The sequence below is a fragment of the Sylvia atricapilla genome, chromosome 3, assembly GCF_009819655.1.
Source record: "Sylvia atricapilla isolate bSylAtr1 chromosome 3, bSylAtr1.pri, whole genome shotgun sequence".
Taxonomy (NCBI): Eukaryota; Metazoa; Chordata; class Aves; order Passeriformes; family Sylviidae; genus Sylvia; species Sylvia atricapilla.
Window position 1 is genome coordinate 9,059,174 of NC_089142.1, and position 12,224 is coordinate 9,071,397.

Sequence of the window (12,224 nt, forward strand, 5' to 3'; positions counted from 1 at the left end):
TGTGTGTGCAGCCTGCTCTAACTCTGCATGGACAGGGAGGGACTGGGCTCAGAGATCTCAGATGATCCCTTCCAAATTCAGTGATCTTGCAAATGTGACCCCTGAACTGGCCATCCAGGCTCCTAGTCTATGTGTGGATTCTATTCTTGATTGATAATGGGATACTTTCAAATGGTAGTGAAGTCTATGGATAATCTTGGATAAATACTTGATAAGAATTAATTGTCTTTTCAAAAGCTGTAGTGTTTCTTCACAGCTGTACTGAACAGTGGGAGCCTTAACAATGAAACTGGTTTTTTTAAGTGTTGAGAACCAAATAGAATTAAAAATTTATGAGGAATGAAGCATGCTACTTAAATACAGTATAAACAGAGTATGCCAGAAGAGGGAGCTGTTCTAAAGATTAGAAAAAAATTAGTGTGTTTTGGCAAAGTTATTGCTACAATAGCCAGATATACCACACTACAGGCTTCAGGCTCTCCTCTGAATGCAGAGGTAAGGTAAGCATTGACTCATTCTCTGCTGTATTCTTATCAGAAAAAAAAAAATGAGTAGTTTTATAAGACCATGTGACAGTGATTAACCAGTTACAGTGGTTGTTGAGGGTCATAAAAATGCCTTTTATTTGCACTTGGAGGAATGAAATAAAGCAAGTCAAATTAGAGCAGAGAATATAAGATGGGGAATGCTGGAGCTTCTGTTCCCACCTTTCCATTGAGTTGCTTCTCAGTAGATGGCAAATCATCCTCCTTGTGTCCCAAGGCACCAAACAAATCTTCATTCACGCTTACAGTATTTGTAATTATACAATAACCTAAGCTGCTTAGCTAGCATTCACTTACAATGAGCTAACACCAAGTAAATAAATTAACATGGGAGCACAGCTGCATAGAGTGGGACAATAAATACTTCATCTCCTGGAATGTTTAAATCATTGACCCACTCCATGGGCAGCTCTACTCTTGCTCACTGAAAAATTCTTGTGCCAGGGCAGGTATCACCTTCCAATATATTACACTAAATACCCAAAAGACATTGGGAAAATAACTCTTCACAGGTCTTCTTTAAAGGAATCATTCATTTAACTTTGGATTTGGAGGGTTGAATTAAGTCATGCTTCTGCATGCAATGAAAATTTTTAGGAGAAATTCTGAAAGTGTAACTACACTAGTACTTACATTGAAAAAAGCTACAATGGTCCCCTGTTCATACACTGACCTACACTTTACTTTTCTTAATCCTGTGTCACATAGTTCGGGCGACCCACAGCCAGGGTTGTTTCCTGTGTGGATGTTTTCCATAACATTGTGCTTTGTGTGTTTATCTTCACCTACCTCTACTAGTATAAGATACAAGGTTTCATGAGTCCTACTGCCTTTGCTTATTTTGATCATACCATCATAAGGAGAGCAGTGCTTCTGTTGTCCATCCTCAGCTGAAGCAATGGAGCAGAGAATAAGGAAAATTTAGATGTTTGAAAGTGAAGACACATCTGGTCTAGAGATTCAGCTTAAAAATCTTGGTTGATTGGAGTCTTGGCTCTCTTTGACAAGGCATGTGGAGGTTTATGGAGCTCAGAATGGCATCTAGTCCAGCTGGCACACTTGAGTCACATGTGGCTAAACAGCAGGAAACAAAAAAAGCCTGAATTTTGCGTCTGATTTGTGTCCTGATTATATGCTGTTCATATCCAAACAGCTGAGGAGAATTCTTTGTGTGTGCACAGATACTTTATTTATTTAGGAATTACTTCTCTTTTACATTTTATTTTAGCAGCAGCATTCATCCATTCTGTGATATTTGCAGTGCTTGAAATTACACTTACTTTTGCAGATACTATACTTGACTGGATTATTTACTATAAAACATGGTTCTTTTCTGTGTGGAGAGAATGGCTGTGAATCTGCAGCCCTTTCCTGCAGAGAGGAAGAGAAATGCTGTGCTCTGTTCTCATGGCCTCACCTGCATCATAGGGATTGAAGTGACCACTTGATCTTTGAATGGATTATTTGCCTGCTGGGCTGCTCATCATACTGGCTCAGAGAAAACTTACCTGGTGTTCCTAAATTTTCAAGAGTGTCTTTCCCTCTATGCCACCTCTCTCTGTTATGATCTTATGTAATCAGCATAACATAATCAGAGTTTTTCCTGAAAGTCTCTACCATTACCTGCTTTTATTTGCAGTTAACACCTAAGTAATTGCACCTCTCTTTGGATGTGGGCAGCCACTGAGGAGACTGGGCCATTCATAGAGCTTTTGCCTTCACACAACTGTTAGAAAAATAAAGTTAGGTACAAAGCAAATGTTCTGAGTGTAAAGTAGTGTGGAAGTTAGAAACTGTAGAGTGTTCATTTTGACCCACCAGACAATGGAAATCAAAGAGATAGTGCTTGGAGCACTTAAAAAACTTCCTAAGGCCATTATTTCGCAATTCAAAATGTTTGTCAACAGTACTGGCGTAAGGTATTTCTTTTCCCACCATGCTGTGCCAGTCCACCCCTCAGTTCTGCCAGAACAATACTTTGAGAGAACGTGCTGTGAATTAAATAAATACATTTATTTCTGGGGTCTTTTTACAGATGGAACAATTCACTGTTTGGGTTCACAGCTGGGCCCCCACAGAGTTGTGCCAGTGTAATTCAGGGGCTGGTGAGCCATGGTAGGAGGGTGGGAATGATAGTCAAGGGGGAAGGTGGGAATTCCTTCAGCTGGATTTGCCATAGAACTTTGTGTTGATAAATTATGGTGTCAGTCCCCAGCACTCAGCACGAACATGAGTTCACATGCTCTGCCTGGAGACTTCTTTGGCAGGAGCTGGTGCCCCACCAGCCTCTCCAGGTGGTAGTGATTCACTGAGAATGCCTCTCCCTTGAGGCTTCTGCTTTTGTTTCCACTGCAGCTCCAGCTGAAGCTGCCAACTCTTTGCGTTTGACCCTGAGTTCTCAGATTTTGACTTGGAGAATTTGTATTTTACATTGCGATGAATTTTTTCTAAATTAAAAGAAAAGGCTTTCCTACTCTCCAGTAACTGGTATGTGGGATATAAAAGTCATGACTGAGAATAGACTACTACGCTGTAGCGTTAAAGAGTTTGTGCAGCATAACAATCCAGGCAGAAATACAAAGAGTAACATAAAATGTTTTTCCCTTTCCCTATGACTGGTCTTTTTATCAGCAGGTAAGGAAGTAACAGCACAGTTTTCTATTTCAGCAAGACATAAACACTGCAAAACAGTTTTTATTCTTATGCTTATATGGGATGTGTGTCACTATATTTTGTGCATTTGCACTTTGAACAGGAGCAAAAGCATACACACAAACCAAGAAACAAACACCCAAATATCTTCCTGATATTTCCAAAGCCACTCCTCCTAACTTTTCCAGCCATTTCTTTATCTCTAGTACAAATATTCATGACTTAATTAGAAGATCAGCCTTGTTTCCTCAGATGGTTATGCATGTAAGGTACTGTAAGCTAGAGTTCTTTGTGCATGAACATTAAAGTATTACTAGCCACTGATTATTTAGTTTGTGTGTGAATAAATATCAAATGACCCTGCCCTTTACTTACTGGGGTAAATAGTTTGACTTCCTGAGGGCATTATTTGTAGCAGATAATACTAATTTGTCTGTACCTATTTGATTTTTATTTTCAATAAAACTTTGAACTTTGAACATAAAACGTTGAACATGTTGGTGAATTTTCCCCAGGTTTTTTCTGAGACACAGTGGATGCCAAAGAATTCCAAAATAAAGGTTTGGCTAGAAGGCATGCATGCTAGTAGAGTACCCCCTGAAGGAAAAGTGTGTGTTCTATCCCACATTATATATTAAAAAATTCAATTCTTAGGACATGGTTCGCCATTATTTTTGCTGCTTATGGACTACTTGTTTGTGACTAATATTTTAAAATATGCTGACAGTTCAGCTTTGTTTACTGGGTCAACCCACGAGTTTCCATTGTCTTTAGAACAGAAAAAAGTGTAGTCTTTCATTAAGAATAAAAACTTCCTCATGCAGAGAGGAGCCTGTATGTCAGATCTAGGCTTGAAATATGCCATTTTTGTTGAACTTCCCAGTGCTCCAGAAGTTCTTCTGATGGGGGCTTGGCACAGTTGAGCTTGTTAAGTTTGAGAAGGCAGAGTAATGACAGGATGGCTGAACATCCAACTGTGCTTGACAGTATTTCCCTGCACTAAATCTGGGTGGCAGATGTGGCTTACTGAAGTGACTTACTGAAATTTCTCAATCCACAGTCATCTTTTGGTGTCCTCTCCCCACTAATGAGGCATTTTCAGCATGGATCCTTCCTGCCTGGTTGTGTGAGCAGCACCAGGGGAGGAAGTGATCCCTCTCCTGCAGCATGCAGTGGCTTGAGTTGGCCAGAGTTACGGAAAAGTTGTGTTCTAGGGTATTTCGCTTGATTTGATAATTTTGAAAAGGATCTGTTTCTTTTCATGGGATATTTGAGATGGGAGGGAAGAAGAAACTGCTTAGTGAAAGACCTACCTATGATGGGAATCCAGTGTTTCCATATGCGTCACATACAAATAAAGTATTTAAAATGTTTAAAGCTACAGCAGTGTATAATGTACTTCCTTTCTGGGGGCTCATACCAGAAATACCTGATTTACTATGAATTTGCCTTGTTATTTAACATTTTGACTTGGTTGTATCTGAAAAGAATGAAAAATAAAAATCCTCTTTCAGATTCTAGTTAACACATGGCCTTATTTCTATATGATGGTAACTCCTATGGATCACTGAATCTGTAATATAAATAAATATGACCCATTATGTTCAATATCCTAATTATGGAAAACAGTATGACCAGAAACTCAGTCATAACTCCTGCTCTTGTTTTCCTATTTACAGGCATGATGGAAGAATTTGATCGTTGTCCTGATTTTCAGTTTTGGAAACAAACCTTGATTAGCCTTGTTAGATTAAAAAACTCTCATAGGAATAAGTAAATACATAGTGATAATAAATACTACCTTCTATCTTAATGGATATAAAATATCTAAAACTTTATCACAGCTTCTTAAGAGGCAGAAACTCTTCACAATAGATCTTGAATGGGTAAATAAATGTGCTTGTGAAGTGACTTGTGTTTTGTGTTTTCCTGAAAAAGGTGTTTCAGTTGAAGTCTTCATGGAGCATCTACTTAGGACCAGTGTTAACACCCCAACAACAAGGCCTTTTTCCTCGGTCAGGAATACAGTGGTGTCAATGCAAAGAGCCTTTCCCTAAGGATGTGAATTGGTAAATTTTTGTTTGTCCATGTTCAGAACAGTCTGTTCTTTTATCTTGCATTTCTGAACATGCAAGGCAGATGCAAATACAAAATTCATTTACAAAATCAGCTTAGACTGGTGGTTTCAAATATGACATTCTTGAGGTTTCAATACACAAAAATTGCAGAAACACATTTTCAGCCTTTTTATCTGAAATTACCTGTCTTGATGTTCTCTGTTGCTATTTATTTCCTGTTACTACCTTGATAAAGCAAAATAAGCAATAGCCAAACCTAATAACCTGAAAGCACCCAAACCTGTGCTTTTTCTTCTTCCTTTTTTTAATTCTTACCAGTGGTACAACATAGGAAAATATGATACAGATTTGAAAATATTCTTTCTGGTGCCTTTTGAGTGTATTGTTTGCTTTCTCCTTGTATATTATTCAAGAGTGATCAGATTTTCAGAGCTGTGTATCTGCATAAAACAATTTGTGGTTATCTTGGATTTGAATTACTTATTTTCCTGTCTTTGTCTTTTTCCTGCTGCTGTTTTCTCATCAGGGTTGTGTTATTCAGACATTTCTTAGGCTTTCTTGTGAACCCATTTGACATCAAGTCTCTTTTTCCTCTTCATGCACTTCCTTTGTTCTCCCTCTTAATTTCTGGAGATTTTAATTTTCTTCTGGTCCAGTGCTGCTTCAGACCACGAAGCTGGCTGAAAAATTCCCACTGGCAATTCTAGACGCAGCACAGAACTCGCAGTAGCCTTGGTTGTAGGATGGATTGGATCAGATCAACCAGCTCTGGGATGTTAAAAGTAGTTAATCTCTTTTCATCTGCTTAAGAGACTGTGTATGTGTAGGTGTGTACTAAGAGATCTCATTAATTGTTTTAATTTTTCATTTACCATAGGGAAAATGGCACAACAATTATTTAGTTGTAAGCACTAGGAAATCCTGGGTTCTACCATTGGAAAGTGTGAAAAATTGGATATTCCATTGGAAACTCAATTATTTCAGTTTTATGTCTTAATTTTAACTCAATTCAAGCAACATTTGCTTACAGAAATGTTTTTAAAAATTAAAATCAAAGCTTCTTTTGTGTTTGTGTACCTCTTTTGGTTGAGATAGCAGAAGTAATTACTGAAATATATCTGTGAACTTTATAACCCTTGCAATATTGCTTAATTGCAAAGTCCAGTAGGTATGCAGTGGATGAAATCAGCATTTTAAACTTCGTATCTTATCTACTTGGATAGATACTGTTAATTATTCCCATGGGAAAACTGGCATATACTGTCACAATTTTTAGCCAGTAATTTTAATTCACAGACTTCAGGCACTCCTGTCACATGGGGAAAAACAGCTGTGTTAGGCTAATTCAGGTTTATCGGACTGTCTGTGGGGTTCCTTTAGAGGTGAATAAACCTACATTTATCCTAAAGGTGAAACAACGTTAGGGAACAACAGACAAGATTATTGGCTTTGCAGAATATATATTAAGAATGTGTGTTATAAAATCCTATATGTAAATTTTATAGCTATGTCAAACTAATAACAGTGTATGTGTGTATCTATATATAGGGAAAAAATGTGAAATGTTCTTGAAAAACCTCTCTAATAAGCTGTGTTACAGACACCTGGCTGAATCCTTCTGAGATTCCTTATTTTCACAACCCAAGCAAATATCTTAAGGTGCTTTCCAGCCAAATTCATGATTCCAGAGTTAGAGAGGATCAAACAGAGTTTTCACATGTGTTTCTCCATAATGTCCTTGTAATGTTTTGCTCCTTGGCTGATGCTGTTCCCCTAGAGTTGGGACTATAAAGGGATGCAGGGCAAAGAATGCCAGTCCCTGAGATGTGCAAACAGGTGAAAGCTTCATTGACGTGAGTTTATGATGGCCACTCAAATGTTCTTTGACATGTTTTATGTGAAATCCCTTGACCTTGCATGTCAGAGAGACCTGTGTGTTGCCTTTTAAGGCCTGATCACCAGCCATGGTGTCAGATTCTGCAGTTTTCTCCCAAGTGTGAGAACATTATTGTGTTTTTTGCATGCACCATTTAAATTCTTCTGACATCTGCGTGGGCTGCTTTCCATTCATTAACATAGGGGAGTTGCATCTTCTTCCATGGTGGCTGGTCAGACGCCAGAGGCAGATTAAGTTTCCTTGAGCAAGGAGCTTGCCACTGAGGCTCTTCGAGCTGGAGCTGGGATCTTTGGCAGCTCTGTGAAGAGGCAGTGAGAATCATTGCCACAAAAATGGTTTTTATGTGTCCTGCTGTGCACCCCTGGATTTCAAATTTGATTTATGGCTGCTCTTTTTATTTTTTTTTTTTATTTTTAGAAGCTGCATTTGTTTTTTCTTGCAGGAGACTATAATGTAAATACTGTGGCATACATTTAATTCTGTCGATTATTTCTAAAATTACACTTATGGTAATTGCTGGCATATTTTTCAGTTCCTCAAAGTTCTCTGTAAACCCACTGCTGGCTATGTATTTTCCTCCTTCCCTTCCCTTGTATTCATGCCTTTATTCTTTATAGTCCTGCTGAGGTCCCAGAGCAAGCAAAAAGCAACTGCTGGAGAAGTGCATAAAGCACCGCGGCTCAGTGCCAGCTACTGCTCCCACGGATGGTCAGGCTCCTGGAGACACAACTGGAGACTCTGGGGAATGTCTCACAGGACAGTGCATGGAAGCCAAATGCTTGTTTCAAAGCAAGGTGCAAGAAACCTTGTCATTGTTTGGGATGACTTAGTTACACGTCAGTTTTTTATTCAATCCCCACCACTCCTGGCTTTTGCTATCTACTGCTAAAATAAATCTTTCTCAATTCAGCTATCCCTTCCAAAACTGCTAAAAATTATCTAGTTTTATGTTTTAGTCTCAATTTCTTTTGAGCAAGATGTATAATTGTTTTGACTTATATTTTTCAGGACAGAAGACTTTTTTCATGTTTTGTTGAATATCTTCATTTCTAACCCGGAATATTTTTTGCATGGGTTTATCTAATGCTGGTGGTTCTCTTAATTATGGTTTCCATTTGACGTGAATGTGTTCTGTTGCTGAAGAATTTGAAATGTTTGCCAATTTGTAAGCCATAAAAACTGTCATTAGTTGTGAGGAATGGCTATGGTCTGTGACTTTTTAAGTGAGCATGATGTGTTTGTTGTTTTCCATTCATAATTAAACTGATTTAGTTTTGCCGATGGTGTGCTGTATATAAATTCAAATTTATCAAGTCTGAATAATTTCTTGTATGGAAGTGTAGCATCTCAAATATTAGTATTTCATTTTCAGGCAGGCCAAGTTTGACTTTATGATGCATTGTATAGGAAATCATGTGAAATCAAGATGAAGGTTATTCTTTAGCAGTGATATCCTGTGGTAAATACTCTGTTTATATGACACTGCTTAAGTGTCTTACTGAGGAAGCAGATGGCATTTAAAATCTTAGTTTGATGGAAAAAGCATTAGCAGGAAAATGTTTGAAAGTGACAGGTAGGCGAATACATCTTTATAGGTAATGTCCATATTTCTACTTATATGGATGACTAAAGAGTAGTAGTTCTAGTTCTTGGAACCCTCAGTCTGCAGTATATAGAAGCAGAGAGTATTTACCTCCTAAAATAGCTCCAAGCTCCACCTCTGCACTCCAGGTTGTTCTGTACCGTTCTGTGTGAGCTGTGGGTGGAACGGATCGGAAAAGGAAGCAGTGGATTCCCATCTTCAAATTAAAAATGGAAAGACTTTGAGCTTAATGTGGAATAGCTGGATGAAATGTCATGTGTTACAGAGAAAAACAGGGAGTGTGGCCGGAGTCCTTTGGTTATAACATCTTATGAGTACATCAGATAAAGTGTTCTCATTCACTGTACAAATTGTGCATTTGACACACTCTTTCCATGAAATACTTAGAAATATTCTGCAAATTAGACAAATCTGTAGTGTATTACAGTCTTGTGTCTTTTTCTGTTATGGTCACCATTTACAGCTATTGTTTAAAAGACTTCTGAAACAACATAAATGCTGTTGAAAATTAAGCACAGTTGAGAGTAACTGCTTAAGATGTGCTTCATGGTTCAGATGACTGCAATTTGAGATTTGTTGGCATACATGAATGATTCAGCTGCCCTGAGGTGTCTAAGGATTGATGTGGTATTCAAATAACTGGAGTAACCTTCAAATCATGGAGGTTAACACTGCATTTACTTATGGTTTCCATTTTTTGACACTTAGTTGCTGAGTGATAGAGGGTAGGCAGTTCTGGTTTACTGTACTGGGAAATCCTTAAAAAGCACAATTGAGCACTGTGTTGCCTGGGTGCCCTTGTGATTAACTTAGAGGTCTTTATCTATAAAATATAATAATAATTTAATTGAACACATTTCTGTTGCAAAGATCAGCCTAAAACATTATTGATCACAGACTGCTGTACTTACTAAGTCCCAGTTATTTCTGTTAGGTATTACTACTACTCTGTTGTATGAAAAAAATCTTAATCAGTCCAGGGTTTTTTTGTTTCCTCCCCATAAAGTATTTTGACAGATAGCAGCTCAACTAAAAACATAAAAAATTACCTTGAGGACATGTGAGATAAACATTCTTCACTCATAAATATTGTAAATGCCAGCTTTCAAGGGCAGAGACTATTAATCTGCATTTACTTAGGTCAGTACAAATCTGGAATAACTCCACTGGAATTGCAAGTTCAATAAAGAATAAATTTATAGCTGCTTTACACGTGGTGATTTCTCTGCAGAAATTTTTGCTGTTAAATTCTTGTTGATTTTCGTTCCCCGGTGTGCCAGCAGTTCTCATTCATACCCCTTCAAGGCATTTTGAAATGCCAGTAGCAGTTCTGGGGAAGTGAGGTTTCTTTTGCATTTATGGATTTTCTCTTTTTCCTGCCTAAAATACACACCACATATATAATAGGATAAGAGCCTCCTTCCCCTGAAAGAAGTATTAAGAGTTTCTTAGGCTTTGTATAATATTTAATGCCAAGCCTTGCTGTTCTTAAGCGGTTCTTACCTGACTGATCTTCAGCTGGTGACCAAATCCTGAGCAGATTTTGCGTGTTAGGTTCACCTGGCTAATGATGGGAAAGTGCACCAAAATGTCTAAGCTGTTGTCATTTCTCCCCCACTTGTTCTACATTCTAAAGGAGTGAAAAGTGAAAAAAAAAAATGCTGTGATTGAGATTAATTCTCTGATTCCTTGATCTCAAAAACCCTAATGTTATTACATTCCAGGATTAAACACTATGCAAGACATTATAATCATTTGTACTACAACAGACACAATCGATTTTGGATTGCTGCTACTTTTTGCTTCAGCCTTGCTGAAAGACAGATTTCCTCTGTGTAACATCAATCCAAGGAATTTGACAGATCATGTCAAGATTATGTTTTATTGTCTCTGGGGCCTTTTATGTTAGATAATTTTGATGTATGAAACCGTGATGCAATTGTATGGATGTGTGACCCTTGTGAATTTTAAATTGTTTTCCTGCAAATCAACTTGCACAAATTTGGTCATGTGTTCTGGAGTTTTTACAAAACAACAGTTTCTTTTTTTTAAAGTTTCCTTTAATGGGAAGCTTACAAAGAGATGCTTAGAAATACATAATAACTGATAGTGTTGTTTTAGATTAGGGGATTTCCCCCCCATCTTTTTAGTATAGTAAAAGTAATGTTTTTCTGTGATCATTAGTTTTATTGAGATTTAATATGGAGACACTTATTACATGTAAGTGAGAGGTGAAGTGTGTGAGATCATTCTTGGAGGGAAAGGCTCCCTTCCTGTGCTCATGAAGAGCAAAAGGGTGAAAGTAAAAAAAGAAAATATGAAAATACCTACTACAGAAAGAGGAGAGGTAGAGTAACTCTCGGGTTTATTCCTGTAGTAGGTGATCAGCCAATTTCATCAATAAATAATTTTATTTAAAAAAGTTTCCCAATAAAAATCTGAAAAAGCCACAAGCAAAGGTCAGCACTAAGCCCGGTATCGGTACTGGCTGAACCTCAGGTCCGGCCTCTATTGTGCCGTATCCACCCCCGTTCACGAAGTCCGTCTTTTCAGGGCCAGTTTTTATACAGTTTTTCAACTAGAAAGTAGGTTGCCTCATCCTTTTGTCCATCTGGGCGCTGTTGCATATTCATGCTTCTTTTCTTCCTGTCTCCTGGTCCGATGAATGGTTTTCTTGATTACATTTACGGGAACTGGTATTGGGATCCAGGCCGATGTAGATAAAATTTCCACCAGGTGTGGATCACTGGGTCGTTGGCAATACCATCTTTTGGAGAGGACCCATCTCTTTTTGGAGCCATCCTTCTTTCTGTTGCAAATGGGTTGCTTCCCTTGTTCCTGGCAGAGGCAGCAGTTTCCTGAACATCTTTATTTCTTACATGCAAAATTATTTTATATCACATTTTTCCATTAATTAATCCCACAAAATATCTCACGTGCACCATTTTCACAGGTATTGATTTGATTATAGCTCCAATTCTTCTCTGTCACTATCAATACTTAGACAGCTCAGCCTCTGTTATTACAATCAGACTGATACAGAGGAGTTGACAAAATTTGGATGAAGACTTTTTTTGTCTTTTAATACACGGGTGTTATTTTGGAATGTCTTTGTCTTAAAAAATGACAGCCTTTTTACACAATACTGCTGACTTTTTCTGTTGATGATGTCCAAACTAAGAATTGCCTGATGTGGGAGTTGAAAAACACAAAACTGAGCAATCCCAACCACGATGATGAGCTTTGCTGGTGTCTAAATGATATTAAAAAAATCAGTGTAGCTATTCTGGAAAGTCAGTAAGTAAATATGAATAATATGTTCTTATGTCTGTGTGGAATTTTTATGGATCGTATGAAAGTTAGGGAAGTTCTGCTTCATCTTCATATGGATTTCCCCTCCAATTTATATCACTAGTGGTAACCAAAACAGGAAGAAAAAAGGAGGAGCA

The 12,224-nt window shown here is 37.8% G+C and overlaps 1 protein-coding gene across 1 annotated transcript in view; it reads left to right on the plus strand.

Moving 5' to 3' along the window:
- Positions 1–12,224, plus strand: part of LDAH (lipid droplet associated hydrolase) — a 111,406-nt gene that overhangs the window by 19,128 nt on the left and 80,054 nt on the right. The window lies entirely within an intron of this gene.